General features: G+C 37.4%; 1 long non-coding RNA gene across 1 annotated transcript; it reads left to right on the top strand.

Moving 5' to 3' along the window:
• The first annotated feature begins 10,924 nt into the window (after positions 1-10,924).
• Positions 10,925-13,946, top strand: LOC139154451 (uncharacterized). Its single transcript, XR_011556909.1, has 3 exons — positions 10,925-10,950; positions 13,203-13,369; positions 13,825-13,946. It is a non-coding gene; the product is annotated as an uncharacterized lncRNA (long non-coding RNA).
• Positions 13,947-16,927: the final 2,981 nt, after the last annotated feature.

Genomic DNA, 16,927 nt, shown 5'->3' with positions numbered 1-16,927 from the left:
TAGTCATCCAGGAGTTAATGTTTGGGACAAGACTGCTTAGCCTAAAAATGTACTGTATATGTGACTTGATAATTATTTCAAGACTATATTCAGTTAAATTAGTCTGCAAACTAATTCTAGCTAAATACAAAAGACCACGATTTCTAATCCCATTTTAGGCAAAAAACCAATTGAGAGAGCTTGAAAAAGGCATTTTCTACGGTCTTTGCTGCCGTCTGGTGGCCATCTGCATTTTTAAAGATCAGGCATGATAGACCTATTATTACCTCCTTGACTTTGGGTGATAATTAGGATTATCCCATATGATGTCCCTTTCTCAAATGTTGAAAGGATCATAAAAAGAAAAAAAATGTATGCAAATTAAAACATTTCATTCTTCGAAGTTTAGTGATCCAGGAGTTAATGTGTGGGACAAGACTGCTTAGCCTAAAAATGTAGTGTATACGAGAACTGATAGTAATTTCAAGACTATATTCAGTTGAAATTAGTCTGCAAACTAATTCTAGCTAAATTAACAGGCTTAAATACAAAAACGTAGGGTTTTTTATCCTATTTTAGGCACAAAACCAATTGAGAGAGCTTGAAAAAGGCATTTTCTACTGTCTTTGCTGCCCTCTAGTGGTTAACTAGATTTGTAAAGCTCAGGCATGATAATCATAATTATTACCTTCTTTATTTTGGGTGACAATTAGGACTATCCTATCTAATGTTCCCTTTCTCAAAAGGATGAAATGATTATAAAAGGAAAAAAAATAAAGGTATGCAAATTAAAACATTTCCTTCTTGGAAGTTTGGTCATCCTGGCGTCAATGTCTGGGACAAGACTGCAGTGCATGTCAGAGGTGGCATGCAAATCTCTCTCTGATAGCATGAGCGCCATCGCTCCTGGTCAGATCTCTGTGGAGTTTCTTTCATGAGTTTCTGTTTCTCTACAAATGACAAAACCAGAGTTCATAAAAGAAAAAGGCTTTTGCCATGCTGACATTGTTGGGATGCCCTCCCTCCCTCCAGCCAACTGATCTCCGAGTTTTCACTGCACATGCTGGCATGTGCATGCATTTGCGTCCATGCATGCTCTTACATGAAGATGTACATGCATGTCCACACATGCATGTATATTGACACGTGCGCAATTGCACATGTGCACCCCTTTCAGTTTGGGCGTGCATGCCTGTGTACTTTTGGGCACTAGGTGTCTAAAAGGTTAGCCATCACTGCCTTATTGTATCAGATTTACTGTATATCAGATGGAATGTCATGGCTAAACTTCATATGAAACCCAGTCAGCGTAACATGGGAATGGAGAATGTAAGGCAAGCTGGAGTGAAGTACCCAAAGTGGTATAAAAATAATATTAATATTATTTTATTGCAAGATCCCCGTGCAAAACTCAAGTGAGAGAAAAGAAAAAAGAAAGCAAAAGACCAATTATATTGCACCCCCTGTAGAATGCGTCTTCCTAGATTTGCAGGTAGGCATCTCACACTGCCCTGTGGCTATCATATCTGGGCAAATTATGCATTGTACAGATCATTTCTACATGGATTGACTCTGTGACTTTGTAGGACAAATGGGAAGAAAGCTAATCACCAAATTTCAAGAACACAAGTGAGCGGTCAGACAAAGACACCCAAACTCATTGGTAGCTTCACATTGCAATGAAGAACACACACGTTCTGTTTCTCAGCTAAGATTGTGGCTATGCAGGTACAAAGATAGGCAGGAAAATGATTGAGGCTTGGGAAACGATTTCCTTCTCAGTTAACAGGTGCTGATTTATAGCAGCTTATCAAGTACTTGGGAACTGAGGGCTTGTCAGCACAAGGAAACAACAGCCAATTGCCAGCCATCAACACATCAATTAGCTAATAGGAAGATATAACATAAACACGACTCACACAATAGCCCAAAGCACCTATTCCAGTAGAGAGAAGTTCTCTGAAGATAGTCCCCAGCATGAATCTGAAAGCTTGGAAGAGCAAATCTGGTCCCAATGACCAACCCAGATTTCACATTGCATCATTATTCTGGGGCACATATAGGGGTGGGCAGTAGGCAGGAAGGGGTGGGACGCATTTCCACTGGTGGAAATGAAGACGCATGTGCTGCTTCAGCTGATTGACGGCTGTCACTTCCTGGGTTACTGGTCTCGGCTCACCTCTCTTTTTTTCCCCTGCTGCTGCTGCTGCTGCGCTCCTTGCTTTTTTTCTCTTTCCTCCTTCCTGGCCTCGGACGAGCTTCCCTCTCTCCTGCCCTGCTCCCCTCCAGCTTCACGCAGCCACCTCCAGGCTGAGGTGCAAATAGAAGGCGTGGATGGAAGCAGCGCTAGCAGCATTTATGCTTCTGGCAGTATCCGTTCGCCTAGCTACCCAGTCTATGGGTGGGTGGGGGACACAGGAATTGTCACCCCAGCGAACGACACTGAGAAGGTTGTAAGTCAAGGACTTGGCAGTTCACTTGAACAATGATGATCGTTCAAACCACTCCCACCTGGTCAAATGACCATTAAGCCAGGCCCACAAAATAACCCACACCCAGAGTGTGGTAGTAAAAATTTTGGCTGCCCATTACTGGGCACATATATTTGCCATCATTCATGATTTTGTAGATCATTTGAAGTACTGTATTGGAGATGGTGAGATTAAATCTAGATTGATTGAAGAATGTTTGATTGTAGATAGAAGGGAATATATTCCATTAGATTTATTCTGCAGAGCCTGCAAGGAGTCCCACAATTAAGAAACTCAGAAGATTGTGAATTTTAATCTTCCCTTAAATGTAAAAGTTGGCTCAGTGACTTTGGGCTAGTCATTCTCTTCAGCCCAACCCACCACATAGAAATGTAGTATAGAAATTTAGAGGCAGCAACATCACATACACTATCTTTATGGGAGATAATCACCATCATTGTTCTCTTTATAATATTCTTAGAAGTAAATTAACCCTGCTGTTCTGTTCGGGCCCGTGAGACCCGAAATCAAAGTTTGAGACCCTGTAAAAAATTTTCCCTGCATATCTGAAACTTGAAATTTCATGGCTTTACATAATTTCAGGATATTGGATTCATTAGCCAAGGACGTTCAAACCCTCAGACACTGCTTCCCTTTGTCACCTCACCTATACATTAGTATTTCTTGTGGTGCTGACCACAGCCTGTTGGACCTCTGAACTGGCAGCCCTGCCACTAGGAAGCGACCTCTGTGTCTTTTACTCAGATAGGGTTGTTCATAGATTAATCCCACTTTCACACCTACAGTAAATTTCAATTTTTTTAATTTTTTATTTAAAACAAAACAGACATAAAAAACACACAAACGTAAAAGTAAAATACACATATCTGGGATGATTTACATCCCGATATTCACCAGAAGCACTTACGGAGTTGTACGTTTTTACATCAAATTGAAAACATTTTAGTCACTATTGTTCACTGTACATACTGTACATTTTTATATAAGAGAAAATAAAACAGAAAAGAAACATTTTGCTAACCAAGCAAAATTATCAACTTTAGAAGTGCCAGGTGGAAGGAAGTGGTTCTAGCAGTCTTTCATCATTTAATAACAGCAACACAAAAAAAAAGAGAAAGAGAGAAAGGAAAAAGAAAGGAAAAGAAGAAGGAAAAAACCCCCTCAGGAATAGTTGTTAAAAGGTAATAATAAGAAAGAAACAAAACTCAGCCCTCACCTGTTTTTGGAAATGGTTCAAGAGTGTACACAAATACACACACACATACAAGGGGGGGAGGAGACAGTGATGAAAAAAAGAGAGGGGAAGTGAGAGGGGCAAGGAATGAGGGACAAGAGAAGTGAGAAACAAATAAGAGAGAAAAGGGGGGGGAGGGAGGGGTACCCAAAACGAGAGATTGGTAGAAATTTGAGGAAGGATGATAGATTATTAAATATGGATTGACTATGGAATGATGATAAAAGATATATTTAGGTGTTTTTTAATATTAGAATGTATTAATTCGTAAAATTGGATTAGAATTTTAGACCTATATAGAATTACATGGGTAAAATTAATGGACCATACTTAGGATAAATAAGGGGTTTATGATATGTACTGTCTGATTTTATGACTTTGCATTATGAATTTTTATATATAGAAATGTATATATACTATATACGAACTGAGTTAATTATATTAGTCCGGCCCTCTAAAACTATCCCAAATTCTCATGCAGCCCCATGGCAAAATTAATTGCCCACCCCTGCTCTAGGAGAAAAGAAGATATTGTGCAACTTTCACATGAATGGAGAATAGTAGATTAGTGACAAATATTCTCTTTCCTTCTTACTTATCTACAAAAGTATCCTCTTCTCTCCTAAGGACATTATCCATCCTGAAAATTGGATCTCTTTGATTTTAGAGTATTTGGGTGGTGAAACTGGCAAATGCAAGCTACTAATAGAAGATATCACTCTTCCCAAAAAAAAAAAAAAGACTAATTGCCTATTGATAATTAAAGATGATTAATGGACAATATTATTTTTATATTTTTCTAATAAACATCTTAGTAATAGAAAATAGAAATATTCTTGGTCTCTTTTTTTTCACAAAAGAAAAATATTTTCAATAAAACAACAGGTATAAAATAGAGAAATTATTTCCCCCACACCCAGTTAATTGCAAATTGAGGGAAAGGGTGGCTAAGAATAATGGAAAGTTTTGAACAGAAAGGAAGGAGCGAGAGACGCAAATATTGCTATTAAAAAGTATGGATGCCCTTAAGATTAGGCATACTAAAGTCAATTGGGCTGAAACTCCCACAGTTGTAACACTTTTTTCTCCCTTTCCAGTTACTTTTTCCATTTCTTTCCCCAGCTGTTTCCTCACCTTTCCCTCCAGTCCAATTCTCCTTTCATCCTCTATTGCTCTCTTTTCTTTTCAGGATTAAGTATGGGGTGCTAGGGTCTGTATGCTTGTGTTTGTGAGAGAAGTTTCTCTATATAGGAATTGTCAGGGGATAAAGATCAGTCAATGTTTAAATAGAGGCAATCTATCATGCCAGCAAATAATTTAAATTAGTCCTGAATTATTTATTTTGGGGCTAGTTCTTCCTTTTCTTCAAAGGTAGATTCTGGGGAAGGTATGTGTATTAAGAGCAATTATAGTGAACTGATGAGCATGTGATGATTTAATCACCCCAAATCCACCAGCAATCATTTATTAGTTAGGACATTTGATAAAATGGTTTTTCTATTAGCAGTAGCAGTTAACTGAAGATATCATCATCATGTTCCCTCCCCCCCAACAAATATCCCAAATATTTATCATCCCCAAGTGTGATAAATATGAAATCATGAGAGAATGCTTTTCAGTATAACTGGAGGGGAGGGCGGAGGTAAGTCTTCCTTTGGAAATCAAGCTGTACTCAGCTATTTAAATTACTTTTGGGCCACGTTTTTTCTAGCTATAAGTAACATGCAGTATTTTGTTTTACTAGCTGGAGAACGATAGCCAGGCATTTATTTGTTTGCTGAAACATTCCAAGGCATCCTTCAGTTGGGTAAATGAGCAGGAAGAGATGAGCATCATGAGATGTATTGCTCCTTCTGTGACTCAAATTTTCCTGTTTGGAATTCTTCTGTATTTTGGAAGGGAGAATGGATATACACTTCCATGCCCAGCCACAAACATAACTGGCAAGAAGATTGCAGGGCAACAAATGCATCTTTCTACCAAAGAAAAAATAATAGAAAACAATGAGAAAAACCATCCGTTGGAGATTCAAAAGGAAGCATCTAAAGAAAATACAGAATATCTAAATTCTAAAGTGTATGAGATGGCTGAATGTCACACAGAGTAAAAAGGGAAACGAGGAGGAGACTCCAAAATTGGAGATTCAAAATGAGGCATATCAAGGAAATTCAGACGATCTAAAGCGTATGAGGTGTTTGAATGCAAGAGAAAGAAAAAAAGGAAACAAAGAGGAGACTCCCAAATTGGAGATTCTCAGATCCTTAATTTTCAAATTTGTGCGTGTCCTCAAAATTCACTGCAGGAAACTCATTATCCAGAGCTCTTGTCTTAAACGGATCAGTACTATGAGTTCTTTCTTGACAAAATTCATTAGATCAGGAGATATGGACAGGTTACTCTCTCCTATTGAGATCTTTTTGCCAAGTAAAAATGGAAGCAATACTCCAACAGCACATTCCACAAAAAAGCAGATGGCCCCTGATGAGGAAAAAACAACCTAGATAAGTAATCATAACAATTATTAAGTCTTGGTTTCTTAGGGGAAACCCAGGGACCAAGTTGGTGTAAATTATCTGCACCTTCATTTCTGTAAAAGCAGTCACTATGCTAGAGTAAAAGCCCTTTTAGATTGCTTATAGTACAGTAATGTGCAAACATCATTTCTCTGTATGATTTCCATGTCTCTTCCCAAGTAAAGCAACAGGTATATTTATGTAAAGTTCTTACATCTGGGCATATATCACAGCGGTAAAGTAACTGAAACCTGAAAACAAAGAAAAACATAATGAGATTCACCAGAATTAAAAGAGAGGTTTCAGATAAAATTGTACTGTTTTGAGAAAATTGGATTGCTAGAATAGCCATTGCTTTTAAAGGATAAGTGGACCCAAATATACCCCTTCCCCTGAAAACTTTCTAAAGACTGGAAGAATTGAAAGAGTCTGCAATATCTCTTATGTAAAGATGATAACTGGTTTTAAAAGAAATAGAATTTACAGAACAACATTAGAGACAAACGTTTTTTGCACAAGATGATGATGGGCCATTTTCTCTGGCCGCATTTAACAATTTAATTTCTGCTTTCGAATTTTGACTCACTGTTGTAAAGGGTCAAAATAGATTTTGTAATAAGTATCTTTTTAAAAAATTAATAATAAATTGGGGGAAAACTTTCTAAACAGTAGGTAACAATAGAACTTTTGATAATAATATACAGTACAGTACATATCTATATTCAAACAATAAATAAGGTTTATTTTAATTGAGATTTTTGTAATAATGCACATAGAGCATGGCAGATGCTTGTTTACCTAATTCCTGGCTACTTTGAAAAAAATATTTTTAGGGTGTCTCCCATACTTAATTAATAATTACTCCCATAGAACAGGGATGGGCTTCAAAATTTTTAGCAAAGGGTTCCCTGCTCAGTTGCTGGATGGGTGTGGCATCCTCTTGCACCATGGTGGTTGGAAGGGCATTTTTTCCTTCCTCGGACTCTGGAGGCTTTCCTTGAGCCCCAGGGAGGGCAAACATAGCCTGTTTCCAGCCTTCCCAAACTTGGAGTCGGTCCATTTTCGCCTTCTGTGAACCTCCACATGCACCCTGCATTTTATCTGCATCCAAGAGGTCTCCTGGGAGTGATGGGATAGGTGGGGCCAGCCAGATGTGGGATTTAGAGGTTCTCCAAACTGCACAGAATCTTAGCTAGAGGTTTTCCTGAACACCTGCGAGCCCCCAGCAGCACACTCCTTTGTCCTAGCAGAAATAATATTTTCCCCATTATAGAAGTACGTTTGATCAGGGCTTTGTGAAGATTTTGCTAAGGTTTTCTAAACGTATCTTTAATAAAACATATGATTTGTACTTTAATAATTCCAAAGATGATTTATAAACTTCCATTTTAAAGATTTTGCCTGTGAGGTGGGGTTTTTTTTTCCTTTTCCTGATATAACGAAATGAGTATTTTGTCAGGTTTTTGGGGCTAAGCAGTGCTTTGGCATACAGACGTCTGACTCTTCCATCTGTCTGGTATTCAGCAGACAAGATAGATGGGGAAAAGTTGCCAAGGAAAATAACAAGACTGCATGCAGGGCACAAAAGTTCTGAAACTTGAATTGGTAAGGATCTCTGGTATGGCAGAGTATAAATCAATCATAAACCGGGATTCTAAATTCAAGATAATAAAACAAGATTAAAAGGATATTATGGATTAATACAGTATCATCAAGAAGTGGGGTTTCGATTATAATTGTTAATAAATTTTTATACTGTGGTATTGGCTGAGACCTTCCAATTAAGCCACTTCTAGCTTAATATTATCTAGAACTAGGCAGTTACAGAACAGTCCGATATAAGCTGATGAGTACCAGTTGTCCTCTATATCATTATCACCACTGTTGTTAGCCGGCCCGAGTCTGCGGAGAGGGGTGGCATACAAATCCAATAAATAATAATAATAATAATAATAATAATAATAATAATAATAATAATAATTAGTGAGAATAAGAAAATATTGCAAAACATGAAAACCTATCTTTCATTTTGCTTCTCTTTGTTTAATCTTGCAGATAGCAATGCAGAGAATTCCAAAGTACTGGAAATTCTTACTCCTTTCCTATTCACTTTTTCTCTGACACTTTTGTTATCAATTATTGTAACAGGGCTGATTGAAATAAGGGTAAGCTAAAGTATTTTATTAAAGATACTTATATTAATTTATTAACTCACTATATCTCAAAGCCCGGTAATGAAAAAAACAAACTGTTCCAACTTTCAAAATATTATTTTTGTAAAGAGCTAATATTTCCTTAAACACTAAATAGGGGCGATCACACTACTCTAGTAGGATTCAATATAATATATTTAACCTCAAAGAACTACAGCAGATGTGACAGTGAAATAGAAATATCACAAGAAAGGGTGGGACTGGTTTTAATAAAATTATTGGTGAGGGGGTCAAATATAGATAACTAAATGGGTGTGCAGAGTTAGATTCATTCTACTCCAAGTCTGATAGGCAACACTGGGCTAGTAGGTGTCATTTGGTCCAGAAGACCCAGCTGCTATGGCCTAGAGGTGCAGCTCTTGCCTCAAAATTTATTTATTTATTTATTTATTTGATCTAATTTATATGGCGCCCAATTCCCAATTTTAGATAAACAATATCTAAAAAATAGTATAAAAGCATAATTTAAAACCTCTTTTAGTAACATTCATATCCTTTGCAGCTACGTCTAATAAGTGTCTCATTAGCTCAACGAGGTCTGTGGAACTGTTAGTTGAGGACCTAGGACCCCTACCACACCTTTCCATCTAAGCCCCCCTTCCGCTTCTTACCTGCCTGAGGAAGAGCAGCCGCTGCCACTATTGCTGCCAGAAGTGACCTCTCCCCACTGCCTGAAAAATGCTGCTGTCCTTCCTGCACAAAGCTTGCTCCCAGACTGCCTGAAGAGCTGCTGCCCCCATTGCTGCTCTACTGAGCCGACTAACAGTAAAGGAAGGAAGGAGGAAAGACACACAGGCAATAGGATGACTCCCCATGCTTCAGCCACAGTCAGCAGCAGTGTGACCACCGGCAAACTCATTTGGATTGCTGGGTGACTAGGAAGGAAAGACACTGTTTGCTATCTCTCCCTTTGATCTTCCTTTTCTGAATCTCTAGTGATAATCTTTATGGCTCTTTGTAAATACCATTGGGAAATTCAAAGAGCAAAGTGGCCACAGTTAGAGGAGGACTAGCTCAGGGATGGGAGTTGAAGTCCACAAGTCTTAAAGTTGCCAAGTGTGAAGAACCCTGGGTTAAGAATTAGGGGTGCAAAGGTTTTCAAACCTACCAACTTTAAGACTTGTGGACTTCAACTTCTATTCCTGAAATAGCATGATTGGAAGGGGGATTTTTGGACTTCAACTTCCAGAATCCTCCCTCCGGTCATGCTAGCTCAGGAGTGGGTTAGGGATTGGGTGCAAGGTATTCAAATTGGGCAAGTTTAAGACTTGTGGACTTCAATTCCCATTCCTCAGCTAGCATGACTGGAGGAGGTGTTCTGGGCACTTAAGTCCACAAGTCTTAAAGCTGTCAAGTTTGAAGTTTGTAAAAAGTGTATATGTTTGTAAAAAGTATACATATTGTAAAAAGTATTCTTCTACACTGTTACTTTATTAAATAATATATTACTATACCAGTTGGTATACCAGTTGTTTGTTTGTTCTCCAACTCTAAAATCAAGATGCATCTTACACTCTGGTTCATGTTATGCTCCGAAAAATATGGTATCCCTCACAATCTCACCTCTCTTTTTGACTTAAACAGATCTATTATCGTGATATCATAATGGGAAAAGAAGGGACCTCTCTGGACAAAGGGTAATTCTTTCCTGGAGATCAGTATTGTGTTTTACTTACCTTTGCTATCGTTTTGGGAATGGGAACGCTCACATACGTTTACATCCATGAATCCTTCTGCACACTTTTGATGACCCCGGGTGGGTGGGCGGAGACTCCTGACACCCCCATTGGTTTGCCCCATCCAGGGTGAACCAATAGCAACCCACCATTGCTGGAGATACTTAGTTATTTGCAATTCTATGTTTTGAAAATCCTCTTTATGAGGACTAATATCAAGATTTATTGGCAATGCACCTGTGACTCATATTTTTTAAAAGAAGGTTTTAGTGCACAGGATGCTACATGTAAAAGTTGAAAACACTGAGAACATGACTGAATGATCTGCTTTTGTGCTGCCTGAATTTGTACGTATAGTATTGGCTTCTGTTACATTCCGCAACTGGTGCTATATGTTCCCCTCTCATCTTGGCAACCTTAAACAATTTCAGTGCTGAACAAACTGAGATTGTCAGGCGGGCATGCATACTAAAGCCAAAAATAAGGAAAGCCCCAAAGAGTTATATGGTTACCTGCAACATGCACTCTTAATTTTTGGAAACTATTGCAGGTGTGTGTTTCAGCATGCCAGGCACTTAAACCTTCTACTATCTGCACAATGCTTGTACATGCACAGAAGTGTCTTGTGACTCAAAAGGCCTTTTGACTCCATTTTGAGAAATGGAAATAAACATATATTTCATTTAAATGATAAGAGTTTGTGTACATCTCCACAGAAATGTGTGCTATATTTTGTTTGCACGTTGCCAAAGGGTCCAGGCTAAGATCTCAACATTTTTCTTTTGGTTTGTTTGTTTAAGGTCACTTCTGGATAGAATGGAGAAAGGTACACTTAAGAAACAGGTCTGTAAATGCAGAAGCAATCTCTTGTCTTATTTCTTGGTTCTGAAAAGCATGGCCCCACATTTCCAAATGTATTACAGATGTGGCCTAGGAATGCTTGAATTAAACAACAACAACAAAACAACAACAACAATGACAATAATAAAGCTTGATGGATATTTGGATGGATGAATAATAATCCTGTCATTTTGGGAGTATATTAAACTCAGCGAGGCTTACTTCTGAGTACTTTAGGATTGAGTTGCAGTGTTTAACATAGGTTGGTTCTTGATAACTGATTACTAGAGCCATCTCTTATACTCTCTGTAAATGAAACTTTTCCTGTTTTAAAACCACTCATGTTTTAAAGTAATCTAAACCATCATTCCATTTTCACGGCTCTATGGATAAAAATGGCAGCTTCCTAGACGTTCCTCCTGAAAGTGAGGAACGTCCTCACATTTGCTGAAACGTCCTGCCTGTCGGCGACTACTTCAGCTTCAACCACAACAACACAAGAGCACACAACAGATTTAAACTTAATATTAACCGCTCCGAACTTGACTGTAAAAAATATGACTTCAGTACCTGAGTTGTCGAAGCGTGGAACTCATTACCGGATTCCACAGTGTCATCCCCAAATCCCTCATGTTTTAAAGTAATCTAAACCATCACTCCATTTTCACGGCTCTATGGATAAAAATGGCAGCTTCCTAGGGTAAACACTTTACCCTTAGATTAGTGTAGTTCTACACTTTACCCTTAGATTATCTACGGTTGACCTATCCAGATTCCTAAGAGGTCAGTAAGGGGCGAGTACAAGTGCACTAGTGTGCCTTCCGTTCCCTGTCCTATTGCTCTCCTATATCTCCTATACCTTTCTTCTATTCCTATATCTCTTCCTCTATTCTTTCATTGATATATTCTATTACTATACTTTTCTATTAATTCTTAGATATATTTTACTATGAGTATCTCCTCTATAACCTTCATCATGTATTTTACTATGTGTATGTAGATATATACCCACTAAAACCCTCATTGTGTATTGGACTAAATAAGTAAGTAAGTAAGTAAGTAAGTAAGCAAGCAAGCAAGCAAGCAAGCAAGCAAGCAAGCAAGCAAGCAAGCAAGCAAGCAAGCAAGCAAGCAAGCAAGCAAGCAAGCAAGCAAGCAAGCAAGCAAGCAAGCAAGCAAGCAAGCAAGCAAGCAAGCAAGCAAGCGCCAGTTCTCCCATTTCTCACCATTTGTTCGGATCCTGTAAACCAATCAGCCGCCTTCAGGAAGAGGAGGCACTCTTATTTTCTGCTCACACAGAAGTAATTCAGAACCGTTCTAGTTTCTCTCTGTAGAATGAGAAGAAGACTGTTGTAATAGCCTATGGTTTTGAGCCCAGCCTGCCCAACACCTGTGATTTCCGTCATAAATATGTGACAATTTCAAATATTCAAGCATATGCTGTAATATTTAGGAAAAAAATATTTTGAATCATTTTGATAGATATTTTTTGATGTACTGTATCCCCCACATTGTGCCAAACATTGGATGACTAGAATATTATTTCTGGAAGATATCAAAATGGCTAGATTCACAAAACCTGAAGTGAAAATGTAACTTGTTTGTAACTTAATCTGGGAAGTGTATTGATTCAGGTTGTACAGGTTGTGTGAATTTTATGTTTTTGTCTATTATTCGTAGGGAATCTTTTAAGAAAAATAGTTTTGCTGAAACCAGTTGTAACTTAAATATACCTGGATTAACACCCATGGTTTGTGGAGATTTTGTAAACTCTGAGAATCTTTTCCAGCTCCTTCAAACCCATTAATTTGAGAAATTGTGTGCATGGCGCAAAGCTGGTCTTTTGAAAAAATCCAATAGGAATAATAGTGATGCACATAACTCACTTAAACCAGAGTTGTATTAACCAAATGAATTGATAAAAACCCAACACCATTTCCAAAGTTTAGGAATGCTAGAGCTCGGGGAATACTTTTAACTACAGCTACTAACTACTACGTTTACTGTCTTCCAACATAATTGGTAGAACTACAAAATATGTTCCAAGCTTCTCTACCATAAGAGATAAAATCAGTGTTTGTCTAATTGGATGCCTTACTAGGAGTTAACAATTGCTCTGATTTGCTAGCTACATACAGTATTCTGTCTGCTAGATCAACCATTCCAGTAATTAGAATTTAAATTGTACAAATTTGAAAATTGAAATCTCAGACTGAAATTTTATGATAATTTTTAATATTCTTTCGTCATGTCAGACTTCATCAGAATCATTTGGATACCAAAAGTTTAAGGATATGGATCAACTTGTAAGTGAAGTAAAGAAAAATGATGTGATGAATAAATTACAAGATCAAGAGTCCGCAGAAGAGCCCAGAAAAGAGTCCTCAGAAGAGGAAAACAGATACACTTGGACTTGCACAAGGTATTGTTTCTTTTCTTTTCTTTTCTCTTTTCTTTATTTTCCCTTCCTTCCCTTCTCTTTCTCCCCCCCCCCCTTGGCACGTATTTCAAGAAAAAAGCTGGAATACTATGATCATGGTGATCATGATGCATTCAATCATATCCAATTCTTCTTGATTTGATGGGCCGAAGCAGAATTACAAAGGGAGTACTCTCATTTTGTGAGTTAGAGGACCTTTTTTTTTTCATTACAAAATTCTTTGGGCATATCTCAATTTGTCTAAATTTCTATTATCGTAATGTACTTTACATGGAGTTGCCCTTGAAGGCAACTTAGATGCTACAACCGGTCCAAAACGTCATGTCACATGCACTACTGGGTGTTCTTATATTTGCCTATATTATATCTCTGTACATACTTTCTTTTCATTTTGTGGTCTTATAGTTATTGGTTTTCTGTTTTTCCTTATTTATTAGACCTCCACAAAGGTGGAAAACTGTGGAAAAACTGTAAGTAACAACATGGGCTACAGAAGGGTTACTAATATTGTTTTCCTGTTTAAACATTCAGGCACCAGAGCAAGTCTTCTTCATTTTTGTTGAGATGAAATTATTAGAAACTCTTAAGAGTTTCTAACCTACTGCTCTTAAGAGTTTTCAACCTATTGAGTAACTAGGCAGAGTTAAAGATAGTTTAAGAATAAAATAGAACTTTATCAAATTTAATAATTTTGAATATATTAGGTATTTTATATACTATATTTAAAGGGACTTATTCCCTGTAATAAATTATTGTATTTCTAAATATAACTATATTTGCCTCATATTTTAGAAAATATAAAATTAAATTAACATTTTAGAATCAACCACAATAGATAGAGATGCAGATTGGTGTCCTCATAGTTTAGGAACCAAGACAGAAATCATGAGATGGTGATTTCTAGTCTCACCTTGGGCAATATGCAGGCCAGGTGACATTTGGGACAGAGGAATGACAAACCATTTCTGAAAATTTTCCATGGAAACTGCTGGGATGTGTCCAGGCAGTTCTCAGATGTTAGCATCATTATGAAGACATGCAAAGATTGTTACATCAAAAAATCTGCCTCAAATCTTTATTAAATCCCCACAAGCCTGTTAACCTAGAGCAGCAAGGGTACAGATCCAACTAAGAAACGCTAAGGTCATAGGTGAACAGATGTGCCTTTAACTAGTAAAAGTTTTCAGGCTCAGCATCTGTCTTAAAAAGAAATGAGAGAGAGACATACAGACAGACCAAGAGAAGGGAGAGTAAGAGATGAGAAAGAGACAGAGAGGAAGGATAGAGGAGAGAGAGACAAACAAAAAGAGGAAGAGAGAGATGAAGCGGGGATAAAGACAGAGAGGGGGAGGGAGAGAAAGATTAGAGAGTGGGGGAGAGGGGAAAAGAGAATGCATGAAGAACCCCATCCTGACATTGGGAGTCTAGACATTTCAACAATCGGTGTACTAGATTCATATTAGTGGTCCGCTGGAGTTAAAATTATGAATTTAGTGGTCCCTGAAGTGTAGAAGGTTAGTGACTCCTGATCTAACATGCAAATAACATCTGGGTTTTGCAGAAAAAACAAATTAGGATGTTCAAGAGCAAATAAATTATTTTTCTCCCTTTAGACAAGATGTGAAATGCTGTGTTTACATAAGGAAAGCAAAGATTACATCTTTGATATTTATAAACCCATTCGAACTTGGATTAACCTATTTGTCTTCTAGGGACATAATGCCACCACCACCAGCAGTTGAAGCTCCTCCTGCTGCTCCTGCTGCTCCTGCTACTGCTCCCGCTGCTCCTGATCTTGCTCCTGCTCCTGCTGCTCCTGATCTTGCTCCTGCTGTTGCTCCTGCTCCGTCTCCGTCTCCAAAGCCTTCTAAAAAAGCCAGTTCAAAGAAACTGTATCTACAGGATTATATGTGTGGGATATTATTTATTTACTTAAAGATATATCCACTAATTCATTGAATTTACTAAAAAGCCTTGGTAAAGCAGTGGCTAAAAAGCTTTTTTGCAGGCTAGATCACTGCTCACTGCCATAAATTCGAGTCTGACTGGCTCAAGATTGACTTCACCTTCTCTCCTACTGATGTCAGTATAAAGTCAGAATATTTCCTCCAACAATAGGAATTCTCTGCTTAGAGAAAAGTGTGAAACACTACAAAGTGGTATATATTGCTATTGATTTTATAAATCTTATTTCTATAAAATGGTTATGCTTCATAGTTGCTATAGTAAGAGAGGGCTCTCGAAATTCCTAGCCCTCATCCATAGGCAAACAAATTGGATAATGTTATATATTAATTAATTTGTCAAGAAGAAAAAAATTATACAGTAGATTGAAGCTCATTGCTAGTCATTGTTTCAAGATTCCAAGGCTTAAGAGACAGAAGAAGTAACTGAAGGTACTGAAGGTACTTCAAACAAAATGTAAGTAGCTTCAGCGTGCAAGGCAGGAATATTTTTCTTTAAGTATTTTTGAAGCGGTTCAGAATGCATTTTACGATATTTATTTTTAAAAGATCTCATAATATTATAATCTTATTTCACTGTTCAACACTAGAAAGAAAAAGTTCTAATAGGAAATAGGAAAAAGAAGGAGAAAAACTAGAAAAGAATAAAAACATTTTATCTTTTCCAGTTCTGGAGTACTGAACACCTATTACAAAAGGGATCAGCTATTCCTTTCAGTGTATATTCATTGCATGTTTCTATTGTTTACATGTGGATGAAATTTCCAATCAGTTTTCGATCTGGTTCTTATAGATTGGAGGCTTTTTCAGTTTTAGTTTTGTATTTAAATTGGATCCTATATTTACTTTCTGAAGAAGAATCAAAATACCGGTACCTTCAGTAATTTATGGACGAATGAGGTTTTTCAGAAATGGAAATGCCACCTCCAAGAGCATGACATAATTAAAATAGCATGAAATATAAAATAAAAACAATAAAATGATTATTCCTCTCTAATTCAATTGGATAAACTATATGAAAAGGAATGGAGTTTTCCCCCTAGAATTCATTGCTAGAATTCAGGACATACAAAGCTAAGGAATATATTGTGGATCTGAAAAATTACATCTGGATCTCCTCAGACATAAGTCCTTTCTGAAAAATCCAGCCTAGCAACACTGCAATTTGGGAAGGAAATAGAAGAATTTACACATGAATACCCGATATTCTAGATTTTCTTAATGTATTCAGTTCGGAGGATCATATTTTCTAATGCATGTTAAAATATATACTATTAAGGAGGTTTTTATATCAGCTTGGCTTAAGAAAATCTGGAAATGTAGATGTAAAAGTCAGTTGCTGTTTTCTGGCAAAGAAACTAGTATCTTGCAACAGATTTAGCAAAGCAATGGCACTTAGATTTTTATAACACCCTACAGTGCTTTACAACACTCTGCGAGGTGTTTTATTGTCAGAATAACATACCCAAAAATATAGGGGCAATATTGTTGGGCATTCCTGATCTTGGAAGGAGGATCAACTTTGAGCTAATCAGGATGTACAGGTGGGTTGGGTTCTGGTTTTCTTCACTGCCAA

Source organism: Erythrolamprus reginae, chromosome Z, assembly GCF_031021105.1.
Source record: "Erythrolamprus reginae isolate rEryReg1 chromosome Z, rEryReg1.hap1, whole genome shotgun sequence".
In the NCBI taxonomy this organism is placed as follows: domain Eukaryota; kingdom Metazoa; phylum Chordata; class Lepidosauria; order Squamata; family Dipsadidae; genus Erythrolamprus; species Erythrolamprus reginae.
The sequence above is the reverse complement of the archived record's forward strand: the minus strand, read 5'-3'. Positions and strand labels throughout refer to the sequence as shown.